Source organism: Calliopsis andreniformis, chromosome 9, assembly GCF_051401765.1.
Source record: "Calliopsis andreniformis isolate RMS-2024a chromosome 9, iyCalAndr_principal, whole genome shotgun sequence".
Taxonomy (NCBI): Eukaryota; Metazoa; Arthropoda; class Insecta; order Hymenoptera; family Andrenidae; genus Calliopsis; species Calliopsis andreniformis.
The window spans coordinates 16744948-16760039 of record NC_135070.1 but is presented as its reverse complement, the minus strand read 5'-3'; positions in this window follow the sequence as shown (position 1 = coordinate 16760039).

Sequence of the window (15092 nt, the reverse complement as noted above, 5' to 3'; positions counted from 1 at the left end):
TTATAATGGAGACAGGGTTGGGAACGATGACAGCTTCTGGTGGCTCGTTGCTTCCTTGGCTTCCGTTTGACAGTCATAAATTCTGAGAAGAATTTTTCTACTTAACTCTGAGATAACGGTGGAGAGGGATTTGTGACTCACACTTCTTAAAATGTGTTAGTATACTGTTATTGCCATAATGAGAGTGATTTATTTCGAGAAGTAAGAAAATTCCTACATTTTCATAGAATTTTTTTTAGTTCCTTTAAGAGGCTTATCTTTTCTAGACTCTGTTGAGTACATTTATAGGGCTACTTTGATCGTTCGTCTGTTCTCCAAGGTAAAACCATTTCATTAATAAAAATTTATCAGTGACATAAAAATCCGGACCACTTACGAGCGAAGAATTAAGGAACACGATAAAAGTAATGTTTTTATTAAATAAATAAGAATTCTGAAATGCAACAGTGAAGCAGCTGATAACTGAAGTAATTCAAGTATCGGCTTCATGAATACAGAATAATAAATTCAGGGGTCTTTCTGAAAGGTTTGCCTCGATGTTGGTATCGAAGAAGTAAGGAGACTCTTGCGCAGAAATGAAGTCATCGTACCTGCAAATTGTAGGCCGAAAGCGATTTAAACGCTGTCGATTAAATCTCTGGGGAAGGTATTAACGGTGAACCGTCTGGTCGTCCGAATTTGATAAGATCGATCTTCGGCGCGAAGTGCTGGTAAACGAGCGTCAAACGAAGAAATGATCATCGAATATTTATAAATTTCTCCTGGACTGGCAGCTCCGGTGGGTCATGCAATCGCGCAGATAACGTTAAAAACTTTCGACGGAAGCATCTGAGTACAGCGATAGGTCCTTGATGCAGCGAGAATTTTCGATTAAGACCTCCTCGGAATTTTAAAGCAAATTCAATATATTAACATATAAACGACATATACAAAAATCGGTGAAAAGTTATTGGGCTTCTGAAGGAGCTAAAATGTTTAGAATCTAAAAATCGGAAGAACAAGTTTCAGTTCATTAGAATTGAATTATCAAATTTTGAGGAGCTCCAGACTTTTAGCTTTTTGCAATTCTTTGGAATTCCACCACTTGCTTCCATCACTATCCAGAGCGTTTCGAGATGACTCCACTCTCGCGTTGAATCGGAACAGAGTGCCGCCTGCATTCCCCGACAAACCTTTCATTGAATTCCTTCCCCCTTTTCTTAACATTCAACGAAACTTTACGGCGCAGATATAGGAGGGTACGATACCAGAAGGAGACGAGTCTTTTCATTTGTACTACTTAACGTCCTCCACCACGAAATACGACGGCGTTAATGCTGGCCTAATGTAATCGAAAGACGGCGAACGCTTCGAGGAATTAACAAGTGCGAAAAGCAAATCCGGATTTATTGCGGTTCCAGAGTTGTGTCGTTAAAACCATCGTGAATTTACACTGGCCACCGAACACTGGCAACTTTTGCACCCACTCCGCCCGAAACGTCACCCTGGAGTCTTCCTTTCATCAATCTATTAACAGTTACTTTCTTTTCTTCCCAAAAAAGTATATTACGCGAAAGGATTGAAAATAACTTGATGACTTTAATATTTCTACTTGTGACGCGTAATTGCTTTTTTCCCGAATTAATTACTCGATGATCACGTAGAAGGCGCGGCATCGCGCTCGGTAATCCGTGAAAAGCGTGAAGGTTGTTTTTACAGAATGAATAGAACCGCGTTCCAGCATTAATTTTGAACGATGATAGAGCCAATATCGAACGCCAGTCACAACGCATCGTTATCTACATGTGTCATCTAGACTTCTCCCATTTATATGCGCATCATTAGACACCAGGCCTCGTGCAACTTGCGCCCGTCACCGTTCCCACAGCGCGTTTCCGCTTCCGGCCAACACGTGCATCAACCGATCGACCGTCACCACCTGAACTGATCGGACATTTGTCGCGACAACTGTATCTGCTGTTTGTGTGGTTCGAGATATTGAAAAGAGGATTATCGGCCGTTACGTGTCTGGAAATTCTACGGTTACTAATTCCTGCTCAAACGGTTTCAGAATATCTTATACGGTTATTTTTCTATACTTTCAACCCATTTTAGATTTTCAAATATTCAAATTTACAAATGTTGATCTTTTCAAATTTTCAAAGTTTTAAATTTTTAAACTTTTAAATTTTCAAATATTTGAATTTTTAAATTTTCAAATATTTGAATTTTTAAATTTTCAAATATTCAAATTTTCAAATTTTCAAATATTCAAACTTTCAAATTTTTAAACTATCCACAAAATCGTTCATATTAAGAAAATCTCGTATCCAACTACAGTAGCAATAAAGAGACATCCCTGCTGCTTCAAGTAGAGTACCTCCAACCCCCAATACAGTACTAGCAAATTTCTCTTCAGGCTTCCAGCCAACTTCTTCTTCCCAGCTAATCCCAAAAAACACTCACCGCTAAAGTAACGTCCATTAAACGATATTAACGAAAATCTCATATCCTCCCAGAGGGAGTAAACCCCGAATATACTCGACCTTTTGATGCCCAGGCGGAATGGCGACTCGAATAATTCCCCAAGAGAAATGGATAACTAATGATCTGCCAGCGATACAAATCGTTGCGATTCACCTGCAGCCGATCGCCGAATCGGTTCTGGTCCCAATTAAAAGAACACAGGTACGGGTCAGCGGGTGACGTCCGATAGCTCCCCATGGGAGTTCCGTGCCGGCATATTCCACGGCAACGTCGAATCGATACTCGACGATTTTTCGATCGGAGCGTTATTAGTCACGGTGATCCCGTGAGAACGAAAGGAGTCGATCGAAGCAGCGTCGTGGCTGGCATAATTGCCGCGCACAACGTCGTTGCACGGCGTAATTAGCGGTAAACGTTCGTCTCAGCGACAGAGATAGTTAATTTGTACCAGTCTTCTTTAAAGTACTTCTCGATCGTCGTCGATACCATGCGACTCTTCTCTTTCTCTTCATCTGTTTTTGCTTTCCACGAGAGTAGGAAATAATCAGCGGGCCTCTTGCCGCCCGCCACACACCGATCGTTCGGCAGCTAGGTTAATTGAGATGTTAATTAACGCTGCACGGTGGATACGGTTTTTCGGTGGCCGCCAATGGAACTGAACGTCGATAATGCTACCGTTAAGATTAAACGATGCTGATTGTTGTAAATTGAAACGCTTTTTAGTAGCTTAATTGAAACGGCTTAATTATGAGGATGATAATTCATAACATGGGGAAAGGTACAGTGGCCGATTTCACTTCTGTTGTTTCGTGCATGTAGCTTTAACAGTGACATATGTATTTTGCCATCAGCGCAATTAGGCGTATCGGTTTCAGCGTGTGATGCAATTCAGTGTACTGGAATTTCACTGTTACATTTGCGTGGGTTGTATGGAAAGAAGGAATCGAGTTTACATATCCCTTTAAGGTAGGGTTCCAAGTCTTACGTAGTTCTATAGCTTAACACCAATTTTCAAATTTTTATAATACTTTTAGAAAGGAAAAAATGAATTTTCATTCCTCATAACTATCTTTTTTACATTTGCCTCCCTAGATCGAGAGCAAAACTTTTTCTCCATTAGCATCACTTCCTATTTCCTCTAATGTACCTCTTGCCACGTTCCCCAGTAGAATATTCCCAAGTCAGTTGCCTTCCCTGAACACTAAATTCACTCCCATACTCCTTACTTGGTTTACTTTCTAACCCAAACTCAGGAGAAAAAGCTACTCCATAATTCCACTCATTCCTATTCCAAAGTAAGGAGCATTACACAATATTTCTACATATCGCTTGACCTAACGACTAGGCAGGTGCAACAGAAATCCCGTGTTCGCTGTCCCTTCAATATGACACATAAAGCTTCTATTATCTAAGTAGTATCTCCCAGTCATCCATAGACGCTCCAATGCATCGAGAATCAGCCAGCATCGTGGAACAGAGACACGAAGGAGAAGCAGAAAGCTCGCGTACGTGTACGGACAACGCAGCCCACAGAGTGGGAGATTTACAACCTAATGGCTCGTCGCCGGGCCCACGTCCAATTTCCGTGGATATTCACGAAAAACAAACCCCTTTCTCGTTGTCACCGAAACCCTCGGCTCGGGTTTCCTGCGGCGTGGCCCGGGGCGTAGGCGTTCGTAATAACTCCTCGCGTGGAAGCTGGGCGAGGCACGAGCGAATCGGCCCGCGTTTATCGTACTCCCGGAGTGAGAGTCGACTTCGTATGGCCTTTTAACCTTATATGGCCGGTGCACCTGCCTCCAAGCCCGATAGGACATTTCCCATAATACGTTCTTTCCTTCCTTTTTATATATATACATATGTGTGTAAAACCACCAAACTACCAACGGAGGCGGCGAGGATTTATGATCGAACACTCACACGTTGCTCTCCCCTCCTTTTCCGGTGTTTTCTTTAATCTTTCATGTTTCTGTGTTTGATATCTTGAAGCGTGTTAGATAAACTTTTGTGTCTGCACTATCTACTGCATACTCAAGCGGGAAGTTTTACTAGAATCTATCTTTGAAATTCGATTAATACAATATATTTTGATATATACACTAACACGTCTCACGATCAATCTTTTTTACAGGCTTTTAATTAACTCTGTGATTAACCACTCCATAATATATCTCGAAGGATCTCTTTTCCGAAATAATCTGAAATTAATTAGATTCCAATTAAAGTGATCACACATATCCAAAGAAACCTGTCCATAAAACACAGAAAAGAGTCTGTATAATCGTCCTTCGTATCTGAGGGGATCTCGAAATTCTCATTAGTCAAGTCCCTTAGATAGAGTCTGTTATCGTTCCTCCTTATCTCCGTTGGTGGGATGTTGGTACGAGGGGAGCCAGGCAGAGGGAAAGAGAAAACCGAGTGCGCGCTGGACGGTGAGAGAAAAAAGTTGGAATTAGGTTGGGTCGCACGCAGGTGCTGGCATAGTACAGGTCACGGTCAGATTAACCCCGATCATGTTACCCTCAGCGTGGGAGTGCTGGCAGGTCCGCGTAATAATAGGATAGCTAGGCGAGCGTACGAGAGCGCATTGCTACGCAGCCTGAGCAGATAGATCTCGGTTTCGTTATAAACGGTTTCATCGGCCCCTTGATTTATCTCGCTGTTCTTAACTCCTTCGGCCCAGCCGTTTGTTACTTCGCCACGGTGGAATCGCCGAAATGCTTGGTTTTTTCTTCCCCCCACGATTGTAGGTTTAGGACTACTCCCGTGCGGAAGAGCCCTAGGTTCGATTAAGATTCTCGGATCGATGACGTATCCGGGGAAAGATTTATGCCGCACGATTTCATCTTGCTGAAGCGTGGAGTGGATTACAGGGCAGAAAGAAGATTAAATAGAAAAGCAGGGGAAATATTGAGGTGATAGATCAAGTCACCAGTTGTAGCTTCATCGAGATTGAGTTCTTACTTTATGGTGCCCAGTTGCGGTTCGTTCACTTTATCAAAGTTACTTGGAGATTCGTAATAAGTAATTACTGAACTGGTGCTACAGATGATACAGTATATCAAAGGTTCATTGCTCTATTATATCAAATACTCTCACACAAGTTCAATCTTCGAGAAGTCAGATGGTCTCCATCATAGAACTCCTCACTCCACAGCTACGTATCTTCATGAACTATCTATCATAAACCAATGAACCTCAGTGCTCCAAAATTACAATTTTACTACTGAAACACCTCTCATTTTTGCACCTGTTGGTGTCATAAATTTCGTGAAGCTTAGAAACTTCTCATTATCAATTGCATCAAGATCTACACGCCTCAGTGAATCAATTCCTCCTCCTTCCTCTCTAATTACAAAGAACACCACGTTTCTCGATTATCTAATACATCACCAAAAGGAAAAAGTACCTGAAAGCCCTCAAAAGGAACCTCCCACAGGTGCTTCTCCCTGGCGAGCCCGAAATGAGTACACGAAGCGGCGGAGCTGCGGTGTACAGCCGAATAAAGACCTCATCCTTGTCCATTAACCTCACGTACGAGTCCTGCTTCGTTCTCACAGAAAGAGAGAAAGAGGGGGAGCTGGCAAACAAGAAGAGGAACGAGTCAGAGGTAGAACAACATCAAACGTACGTCGAGCGAGCAACCGAACCGAGCCAAGACGCTTTCGGGACCGGTCGGAGGAGGGCGGCCTTGGTTTCGAATAAAATGAAATTAATCTGAGGAGGCCGACGGGGGTCGGCGGCGTTTCTGTCCTAGTTCATAATAAATAAGTCCAACGGGCCGGCCCCTGCGGTGTCCCAATTAATTCGGTCTTATTCTAACGGCCGTGTCCTCGGGAAATGCTCCCCTTTGTGATACCCGACATTGGTCACGGCCGTTGGCTTCATTATCGTTCGTCGTACGTATCCCCCTCCATCGTTCCATCGAATTTAATTAAGCCGCGGGCTACACCGTGTCCCCAGAGCTCCGTGCTGAGGCTCTACCTTCGCGGAATATGCCTGGAGGCTTGGGACTCCGACTTACAAGCATAATCAGCAGGACTTCGCGTGGAGGATCAGCTCCTGTTGCTTGGTCGTTTGTCCAGTGGTTATTTTGCGATGATACGATGCGACAGCTCGCCTTGCTTACGCTGATAGCGACATCGCTGTATTATCGGCTCGACGGTTAATCGGAGTTAATGAAGGTAGCGTGAAGCTTGATCTCTGAAGGGACGAGAGGACACGGTGGAGTGAGTCGAGGTGGTTGCGTGCGAGGTGTCTGGTTTGGGCCGCAGCACCTGCAGTTAGGGTGTCAAGTAGTCTAAGTTTAGCTTCGCTTCATTTCTTATTATTGAACCTTTCAGAAACGCCTTTAGGTCGGCGGTATATGCTTCTGGCTCTTTCCACCTTTATTGCTCCGATTCGGTTTTTAGCGTTGCCAAACGGCTGTATTTGCAGACCTTTCGATATCGACAAGATAGCGACTGAGTTCAAGTCTAATTTTTAACCATGTTACTGAGTATCTTCATAGCTTTATCTGTCTTACAAGAAACGAAGCAGCTGGTCAACAACGGGCTATGTTCACTAATGAAGGCATATATCTTACAAGGATATGATAGCTGGGTGGAATATTCTGAAGTGTCGAATATGAGCAACAGATATTAACAAATAAGACAAAAGAAAAGGGAACAGGAATCGCGAGATTTCAAAGGAGATAAAGCGACAACAGCGTGCACGAACAAATAATCCTGGGATCTTTATAACCACGAAGAAAATCCTTGCAATTTCATTGCACGACCAGGCAGAAATCGACGAGCAATATTTTTCTGCTTGCCTGCCAGCATATTTGGTGATTCAGGAAAAGTATACGTCTGCCGGATACGTGGATGGGTTCAGATGGAACTCCCGCCAAGTCGCAACAGCAAGAACCTGAATCGTGAGGCAATACGTACACCTGTTGCCTAGATCCGTGATTTATTTCGAAGACTTCCTTTCTTCTTGTACACCTCACGCAACAAGCAGTTTCTCTACGCATTGTGCGTGGGTCGCGACTGGAATATTTTTCTCCTGACATCGAGCAACAAAACCAACGACGTGATATATTCTCATACAAGAGGATGCATCGATTTCTCGACGCGATGCATTTTGGTGCATTCATGACCTTTCACGAATATAATGCTCCACGACTTTCGAACATGTGATGGTACCAAAAAGTTTAGCTTAAAATATTTTCCTACCAATACATTAAAATATGTAATTAATATTCTAATATTCTATACCAACAGTTCTAAAAATGTTAAATTCTTCTTTCTCTTGAATTAAAGCTAAAAATGTCTTCATTACCAATATCTCGTATTTTAGGCCCACTTATGACGCTTCTATCTGTGCCAATGATCCTTCGACACACCATGGAAGAAATAAGGTGCTGTCGCTATCTAAAAGACGCAGACAGCGGTTCGTTTTCGCAGTAAGGGCTGGCCGAGAAGCGGCAGCAGATAATCAGCTTAAAACTCGAGCGAAATTCGCGCGGACGAAGGCGAGGCCTTGTTCAATCTGCGGATCCGATCAGACAGATACGCGGCGGAACCCGCGGCGGCACCGCGCTCTCGTGTGCTCTCTTAATCGACCGTAAATAATTGCATTTATCACACCTATCATTGCACCTTCGTTGAACAGGTCGGGGCCCTTTTTGAAACCTTGCTTTCACTCGACGAACGAAAATTGGCACGTTGCCAATCTCGGCTATCGATCCCCGCGTCGTGGCGGATTTCGAATTTTGATTTATCGCGTTTGCATCACGCGCTCCCCACAAATGTTCCCACCTGCTCGTCCTGGTTGTGTATACGTAACGATACAGCGTCGTGCCCGTTGATAATTACGGAGAACGGGATATTGACGTGACGTGACCGCGTGGAAATCGCGAGGGAAACGCGAAAGTGACGTTAATTGTGCGGTCGATACCGATTACGCAACGGGTGCACTCTTGATATCAATCCTGTTACGTGGTCAAACTTCAGGGGAAAGGAAGGTGGGTATTGTTTGACAATTATTGACTTGCTTTGGGTATTCACAATTAGTATTTAATCCCAATAAACTTACTACGCAATACTCAATACCAGAAGAATGCTTTTTTAATTTTGAACAGAAAAGAAGATTAATAAAAGAGTACAGTCACATAAGGAAATATTAAATCCAGAGAAAACCTAGTCATAATTAAAAAGAACCAGAATATATTCCAGGCATTACTTTAGCAAAATTTCAGAAAAATTCTCGAAGCAAAACATACTACAGCAGACAATGACACGAAGATGAAGGAACACAGAGACGCGAAACGAAGGCAACAACTGTGAATGTTGCTAAATATGCGAAACACGAAAATGGAGAAAAGAAAAAGCGAAAGAGGGAGAAGTGGAAGAAGACGCGGCAGATCCTGGCAAATTCACGAGTCGTGGCCGCTGGTCCTTAACACGCAGGAGGTATCCAGGTGCGGAGGTGACGCTCTACAATAACTCTTTCGGCTTTATGTCGTGGGTGGTTTATACTTTATGCGTCCCGCGGGACAATCACGGAGCCACGGACGATTCGGGCTCTTATTTCTACTGCCTCTTCCCATTTCATGTTGTTTACGACGAGACGGCGCCGCTGCCTACGGTGCACATCGCGGCGTGTGCGTGTCGATATTATACTCACTCAGACACCTCGAAGGTTGTCGGTCCCATCAAAATACAGAGGTCTTCTCCCTCCCCCCTGGTAATAATCGAGTCTGTTGCGTGTTCCCGATTTGTCGTGACGCTAGAAATATCACAGTGTCCCTCTCAGGGCTCGTGACTTATGAAGTACCCTTCTGGCTAACTTCTTTCTGGGTAATCGAGTCGGAGCTTTTTATCACTTTCAAGCTTAAACTCGAAGTTGATGGGTAGTATCTTAATATTCGATAGGTCGTGGGAATAATATTGGAATCTATCTGGAATTCAGGCTACATGTCCTCTTTGATCAATTACAAATAATCAGAAACACGTGGGACCAGTTCTCGATTTCGTCCAATCAGTTCTATCGATTAGATTGGTGGTACGTTTGCGATAGGAATCGAGAATATTTTTGTATACCTATTCAGACCAGAATCCACCAAAACAGAATTCCAGCTAAACTCCTTATCTCCAGCAATCAGGATCGCAAATACCTTGCCCAATCTCCCAAGCATCATATTTCGTCCCTCCAATACCATATATTTTTCAATCTTCCATCAGTCTCTCTCTCCTCGTCAGCGACCCTGCACCACTGTTTTTCCCTCTCGCTCCATCTCGTCCTGGACCGTATTCCCCGTACTCCGCGTCCTTTTTGTTCCTTCCAGCTCAGTCTCGACCCCCACCCGTAGATTATGGGACACACCGTGGCACGGGACGTTTATGGCCGTGGAACTCGCGACGCACGAGGCACTCAATCGCGGATTTGATACAACTTAATCGTGGCTCGTGAACACCCTCGCATTCCACGATGGAGACGGCTCCTCTCCGCGCGACGTATCATAAACACGATCGTCGTCCTCTCTGCGTCGGAATTTCGCGAGGACACGGGGCCAATGCCAGCCTCTCTCCTTCTCCTGACGTCTCCTTGTCTCCCTTGCTGGGCGTACACCCGTGCACGTGGCTGCAATTCGCATAAAGATCGAACGCAATCGCGCGCAGCCGCGAGGATTATTGCCGTCTGCTCCGGGTGAGAACGTGGACGGCCCGCTGATGACGGGTGAACACGAAGCGCGTTGGTTTTATACGATATTATGGAAATTATGGGACATTTGCCCACGAATTATTGTTGTCACGGTGAGATGTATCAATTATGTTCGGAGCTGCGCTCGCTGAACGATTTGGAATTGTAGCTAAGTGAGGAGGGTAGATATTGGGGGAAATACACAATTGGAAAATGGGTACAACAGTGATTGCTCTAATTAACATATTCTGTTCCAGTGGTTTATGAGGTTTCCAATGGGGCTCTGAAAATTACTCGAAAAATAGAAGAGAAATATTCAATTCTGCAGAGACATAAATTGTGCTGAGTTCTTGATACACTATAGGTGCTTGGTAGTCTGATTATATAAGCTTACTCTACTTTTAAGTACATTAACACTCACTTATAAGTCTTCTCAGCAAACCTCGAAAGACATTCATCACGGGTCCTGATCTCTGAATCATCTGATCCATCAAGGCATACTCGCACCTGCGTTGTATCATAGATACAATCAAGGTAATTTTATTATCAGCCCAGTACGCGAAGCTACCTGCTCCCATCATTTCTACTTCCATTTTCTAATTTTTCGCTATGAGAAGGTTGCGTGACAACGGTAGAACAGAGATCTCGGTGTGGCCATATTTATTCCAGCACGAATTCAGCGGGGCCTGGGTTCCAGGAACAGCAGCCTCGATTGATAATTACATAGATTTGGGTAACAGTCCGAGGAGCGGAACCACGAGCAAGATGGTCTCGCGCAGATATATCCGGACGTTACTCGAGCGGCCGGCGTTACTCTCATCTACATGGCAGCGCGATATAACATTGCGGTGGTCTCTGCACTCCCGAGAGGCCACGAAGAGGATGCCGGCGATGCAGATATGGTTTATATACCCGGACCTCATTGTGGAACGCCTTTTGCGCCCCTCTCGCGGCGTGTAGATCCAGAGATACTCTCTCACGGAGCTGCTCCGCGCCTTACTAATGCTCCAGTTTATAAGGGTTATCTCTCCTCGGGATCCTCGAACGGCGAAACCGGTAGAAAAGCGGGGAGAAGAGAGGCGAGAGGAATACAGTCGGCGGAGAAAGAGGGTATCGCGGTAGAAGGAAGCGGATGAAGGAAGAGGAAGGGAACGCTGGCTGGGGGCTGAGAAAAGGGTAATCATTGCGCGCAAGTGATGAACTTTTTAATAAACACAGCCCCGCTAGAGTGCTACGCTCGAGTAATAAATAGTGGAGTTCGCGCGTCATGTAGTGAAATGATAAATGATAAGACACGCGCAGACGAGAGTCCAGTGGAAGAAGAATTTGGAAACAGACGCCTTAACAGTTATTACGGTATGATATATCGTCGAATGCATAGAATTCTGCAAGTGTGAAACAGTGAAACAATGAGCAACCGATATAAGTATGGTTCCCTATAATGGAATGATAAATGATGAAAAGCCGCGGTGGTGAGGGCAAAACAGTCCAAGAAAGTAAGAGAGCTCGGCGAAAGGGACGACGGCAAAAAGGAGCACGAAGCGAAGCGAAGATGAAAATAAAGGAAAGGAAGTCGTGAGAGCAGCGGGCGTGCTCCTAGAAATTTCATGATATTTGTTTTGCGGTCACGGCTCGGGCGCCTCGGAGCTGCGAGCAGAAGCTGGTTCATGTATGGCCAGCACCGCTGGAAAAAACTATTTCGAACGAAGACACGATCTTATGGGAAACTCCGCGGGATGTTGCGATCGTGTTCTTCTTTTGCCAGCAGATTCCATCGAAGGGGCTTGGACGAGTTAATTCCTCTTGTCAGGATTCCGCTTGACGTGAGAAATCGTTGATGGTTGCTGTGAAGCGTTATCCTACTCGCAGACGTATCTTTGTAGAATCATCACGTTCGTTCCACTAGAAAGGAATTTTACTTTTTCCTCTATTTTATGACCTGTCTTCTTTTGGATCGCGAAATGAAAAATAGAATTCTGAGTTTTATTTGTGATGTAGAGACTACTGGTTTATTTTCAGGAATTCCTTTTCTGTAAGTCGGAGTATATAGTATCATTTTGATAAATCATAGTCTCTTTAAGATTATTTATATTCCAAGCTCCCTTCTCCTACGTCATTCTGTGTATCTGATATTTCTCCCCTTCTTTAACATCCCGATTTATGATCTGATAGTGAAATCAAGAGCAAACCGAGCTCCAGACCCGACAGAGACGAACATATTCTCGAAAAGTAATACTGCAACAACGTGGACTTCGATTATGACACACGATGCTTCATTCAAAACCTTCAGGAGAATTAATTCCCCTGATTGATCGTTCATTAAACGAATAAATAACCCCTCTCGATCGGTGCTTCACAACCTGGTCTTCCAGGCAGGAAGCAGAGAGGCGGTTTCACTGTAACTCGGTACATTACGAGGATGCATTAATGTAGCAAGTTATGACAAGCAGAATCGGCAGAAAGACGATCCGTGACACGTGAGTACGATTGAACCACCGCCAAATGCATCGTATTCAATCATCGTGGAAGGATCATGACGCAGCAGACACGTTTCACCGTCCGAGCGCGACGCTAAAATTAAGGTTAAAGCGCGCAGACCATGGTCCCGAGGAGAGGCGGCCCATCAATAAAAGTTAATGCAAAATTTCACGTGGAATAATAACTTGGTCGTTAGTAGAGTTGCGAAATTAATAACCTCTCGTGTCGGAGCGTTCGGTGCACGAGGGTGGAACAGAAAGCGGGTGAAAGTCGGCGGGCAGCCGACATTATCTCGGGTCATGGAGGCGAGCTCTCCTCTGGCTGGTTTCGCGACTCCCTTTTTCGTGGTTCGGGCGATAATTCAACGGCTCGTCGAGCCGCGAGAAAACCGGCACTGTAGCAACGTGTAATTTCAATTTGCCGAACGAACAAATTAGTCGCGACGCGGCTCGTTACCAGCGCGGCCTCGCAGAAGCGCCCGAATTACTCGAGTCGCTTTTGGCCTCGCTCCAACTGGACAGTGTGGCGGAGAAATTCGACTCGATCACAATTTTACATCGCTAACTGAGTATTTCAACTTTTATCTAGAATTGGGACTTGTTTAACCAGGTTTAGTTTTTATATAACGTTTGTCTCTTTTGCATTTCCATTTCTCGAATGAATTAGGTACACGTGTGGATAGTTAACTAAATTTCTCATCTTGAAATTTGTCTGACTAAAATATATTTACAGTGATTTATATTTAATTCTCATTCGGCTAAGTGGAAGATACAAGTTATTTATAGAGTTCAGCCAGCTACCTTACATCTAACTTCTAACTAATGAGAACTACTTGTTCGACGATAGCCCCTGCAGTGGAAGTAAAAAATCGTAGGGACGAAGCAATTTTTATCCCCTACTTCGGGTTACGCGTCGAACCAGCTTGGTTATAATACGAAAGGTTCAACCAGAGACATTAGCCGTACAAGCCCGTCGGAGCGATCCGAGGTATCCTTTATCTCCGAAACGAAGGTCACATCGCGGATTTCGTGGCCTCATAAAGACGAGAAGAAGAGGATCCCCCCTGGTTCGGTAGTGGCTACACGACGGTCACGAGTCGACTGCAACCGGTGCCCTTTTAATTACACCTCGGCCTAATTTATTGCGAAATCCGCACCGGTGGCAACGCGATCAGATAAAACCCACGGCCATAAACCACGGCGTCATATAAAACTCCTTTTATTCCTAACCGGCTAAGGATCGAGCTCTCGGCTCGCCTCGTCTCCCTTCATCTCTCTTCTCCCCCGTCCTCTCCTTTCTCTTCGTCACGTCCTTTCCCATACGCGGATATAGAGGAACGCTCACGTTCCTCCTTTTTTCCACCGTCTTCTCCCCTCTCCTCCTCGTTTATCTTGCCTTTCTGTTCCTTTTTTACCACCTCCTCCTCCGCATCTTCTTCTTCTACTCCTTCGTCATCGTCTTCTTCTTCTTCTTCTTCTGCTTCATCCTCCAGCCAGAGTCCCCTTTCCGATCGGCCTCGTGGCATACCACCAGACCGTCTTTCTCTTTCTCCCGAGACGTGCGTCCTGCCTGCGGCCGCCCACGCGCCGACCTGACGCCCTCCCATACCATCTCGTGCCTCGGTTCTCCCACTGCCTCCACTCTGCGGGCATCCCGACGCATGGGAGACGTACGTGCACGCACGCTCTTTCTCAGGTATATTCAGGTTCTTGCCTCGCTGGTGGTGATAGTCCACGACAGTGCATCCTCCTTTTTTTCCTTCTCGCCCTGAGGGTGGAACTTTCGCCCGCTGGGAAAATATTGTTGGAGGAACTGATCTCACTCGATAGTGGGGAATCGAACGGTGTGTCTATTCAGGTAACGGAATAGTCATTTTGCTAGCGGTGGTTAGTCTGGAGTTGTAGGTAGATTTAAATGTCAAGGAAATTTTTTTCATTTCCAATTTTTGGTCATTTGGTTTCTGAGTCGTGTAGAGTTCATAATTAGTGTCGGCATAGTGTGTTTTTTTTTTATTTCAAGGGGTTCTTCATTTTTCAGAGTATAGTAAAAAGTTCTTAATGTGGGATTTTACTACATTCTTATTCGTAGCACTAACAACCGAAGAAGTAGTTATAATTGTATCGACTATTAATTGTACATCTGTTGAAAGTTCTCATTTAAGTAGCCATTCGTTGTATTACTCCGATTTATACCTATAATTGAGAAACCGCACGAACTTCGATTAGACACTCCCAATTACATTAATTCAGTTAATCGTGCAAGTTTAATAGACCTGGCGCTGAGTGTATAACGAACCAGTTCTATAAAGCGCGTAAGATTATGCTAACTCAATTAAACGACGACGATCTCAGCAACTTGCTCAATTTAATTTGCTACGGCAAGCTTACAGCGACTCAACTTTTTTACGATATAGGCAGGAGTTATTCGAATACAATAGCAACAGCTGCGCATACTTCTTCATA